The 3,173-nt window shown below is 42.2% G+C and overlaps 1 non-coding gene across 1 annotated transcript; it reads left to right on the top strand.

Annotated features, from left to right (window-relative positions):
- Nucleotides 1–2,500: 2,500 nt before the first annotated feature.
- On the top strand, nt 2,501–2,573 carry Trnaa-cgc. Its single transcript has one exon. It is a non-coding gene; the product is annotated as a tRNA-Ala (tRNA).
- Nucleotides 2,574–3,173: the final 600 nt, after the last annotated feature.

Raw genomic sequence — 3,173 nt, 5'->3', positions numbered from 1 at the left:
TCGCCTCGTAGTCACAGTTGCTCTGTTTCAGACATTTGAGAAAGACCCCTTAGTCGCTGCTTGATCAGTTGATTCTTACACAGTGGGTACGTTATTTGGTCAATCACAAAAACGCCTTGGTCGCACCACACACACACCCAAACTGTTGTCGTCAGGAAACTGCCAGAAGCTTTGTGCCTTGTTGCTACCTAAACTTATTAGACAAAACTCGAACAAAAAACTCTTTGGAGCTTCCCACGGCTTCTCGCGTGTTCTATAACTTGACCAATCACAGGGCACACTTTCTAACAAGAGTGGGAACCTCGTTGCCTATGAAAAGCTCAGGTCACGAGGTAGGTGTGAAAAATAAGATTCTGATGAAAATTACAGAAGAAACTAACCTGAACCTCTCGTTACAAATGACCAATTACTCACTCATCAACACTTATTGAAGGGAAATATGGTAAAAGAGTGGTACAGGACGCTGATGAATGAAATTAATGTAGGATGGTTCCCTAGGCAGAAAAATGGTTCAAATGACTCTGAGCACTATGGGACTTAAACATCTGAGGTCATCAGTCTCCTAGAACTTAGAACTACTTAAACCTAACTAACCTAAGGACATCACACACATCCATGCCCGTAGCAGGATTTGAACCTGCGACCGTAGCGGTCACGCGGTTCCAGACTGAAGCGCCTAGAGCCGCTCGGCCACTCCAGCCGGCGTTCCCTAAGTAGAACCTCTCTTCCAGCTCTCATTTTATATAAGGCAAACAGCAGCAGATGAACATGCTAGACTAACTGAATGTAATTTAAATATTCTTGAGAAAAGTTACATGAAAAGCGTCTGAAATGGTACCCTTCCACCGAAATTGTCTTATCATTATAAAGTCAGTAGGAAACCTACCAGTGACTCCAAGTCTCCTCCACAAACACAACCTTCTTTCATGATTCTTAAACGAAGTGTTGGAGATTATTAAACTGTACTTTGTTCAAAATTCTGCCAAGCGGTTTCTTGTTTCATTTCTTTCCCCAATTACATATTCTCCTACTACTTTTACTTCCCTTCCTTATCTTACTATAGAATTCCAGCCACCAATTACAATTAAATATTCCCCTCCCTTAACTAACTCAATGCGACAGTGAAATCTCTAATCTTTTAAAAACAGTCAGTTGTGTCTACCTGAGACATCACCTGACACCTTACTGCTGGAGAGATTGTAACCAGAAGTGGTTTACTGATGTGGCACTTGCGACGGACCTCACTTTTCAGGGCCCTCGCAGCCAAACGTCCCCGTTTTTCGGTGGTAAATTAGCAGCTAGCAGTTCTTAGTTGCAAGTTATAATACTGTTTAGTACTATGTGTGCGTTATTTGTGTGCTATTATTACAGTAGATCAGTGTCAAAAAGTTGTACCTATATTGTAATGTCTGAAGATTGCATTCGCCATAATTCTTCATTACTAAACCACATTTTATGTCATATAAATTAACACAAGCGTGTTTTCACATGTTATGTTACACTCTGTGCTGCTGTGCATTATTATTAATTTGCGCAACAATGTACTCGACAGACATTGTTTGCTTTACGTTGTTGTAAAAGCTTGCCAATATCTGATGACTTCGTTGCCAATGGGACGAAATATTCGGACAATCAGAAATTCAACAATTCTGAACAGGAACTCACCATGAGGATGACACACTCATTTACAGATAGGGACGACGAAAGTTTTGTTGTACACTGAGCTTTAGGACAACACATTCACACAAGCAGGCACTCCACATCCACACATGAATGCTATCTCCAGACAGAGCAAGGAACCCTACGTCTGTACATCTACATCTACATCTACATCTACATCTATACTCCGCGAGCCACCTTACGGTGTGTGGCGGAGGGTACTTATTGTACCACTATCTGATCCCCCCTTCCCTGTTCCATTCACGAATTGTGCGTGGGAAGAACGACTGCTTGTAAGTCTCCGTATTTGCTCTAATTTCTCGGATCTTTTCGTTGTGATCATTACGCGAGATATATGTGGGCGGTAGTAATATGTTGCCCATCTCTTCCCGGAATGTGCTCTCTCGTAATTTCGATAATAAACCTCTCCGTATTGCGTAACGCCTTTCTTGAAGTGTCCGCCACTGGAGCTTGTTCAGCATCTCCGTAACGCTCTCGCGCTGACTAAATGTCCCCATGACGAATCGCGCTGCTTTTCGCTGGATCATGTCTATCTCTTCTATTAATCCAACCTGGTAAGGGTCCCATACTGATGAGCAATACTCAAGAATCGGACGAACAAGCGTTTTGTAAGCTACTTCTTTCGTCGATGAGTCACATTTTCTTAGAATTCTTCCTATGAATCTCAACCTGGCGCCTGCTTTTCCCACTATTTGTTTTATGTGATCATTCCACTTCAGATCGCTCCGGATAGTAACTCCTAAGTATTTTACGGTCGTTACCGCTTCCAATGATTTACCACCTATGGCATAATCGTACTGGAATGGATTTCTGCCCCTAAGGCGAGGTGGCGCAGTGGTTAGCACACTGGACTCGCATTCGGGAGGACGACGGTTCAATCCCGTCTCCAGCCATCCTGATTTAGGTTTTCCGTGATTTCCCTAAATCGTTTCAGGCAATTGCCGGGATGGTTCCTTAGAAAGGGCACGGCCGATTTCCTTCCCAATCCTTCCCTAACCCGAGCTTGCGCTCCGTCTCTAATGACCTCGTTGTCGACGGGACGTTAAACACTAACCACCACCACCACCTACGTCTGTTGTAATTTCAACTACATGCCAGTTTCTAGCTTGTCAGAAGGGGCTTATGAAACCTTTTCTATAGGTGTGTACATACTCGTGGGAACGAGATAAGCAAGGAAGCAAGTACGGCGACCTTCAACATACCGCACAATAGTTTCTGATAACTTTAGATTCTAGGGCAAGAAAACATTTTATATTGTTTTTATCTTCACAATCTTTAGTTGTATTTACTATATGTGAGAGCAATCCAATCAGTGTTTTTCCAATAATTAACTGAAAATCGTTCCCCAAAATTTCCGCAATATGATTGGAAGTCTTTTTAATTCATTGAAACTGTCAAATCACATGCCATTTTCTATAGATTCACAGTAATTTGCATAGCGAATTTAAAGGTTGTAACTAAAAAACCTGTAAGTGTAGTAACTTGCCATATAA

This window comes from Schistocerca piceifrons, chromosome 1, assembly GCF_021461385.2.
Source record: "Schistocerca piceifrons isolate TAMUIC-IGC-003096 chromosome 1, iqSchPice1.1, whole genome shotgun sequence".
NCBI classification, from domain to species: domain Eukaryota; kingdom Metazoa; phylum Arthropoda; class Insecta; order Orthoptera; family Acrididae; genus Schistocerca; species Schistocerca piceifrons.
The sequence above is the reverse complement of the archived record's forward strand: the minus strand, read 5'-3'. Positions and strand labels throughout refer to the sequence as shown.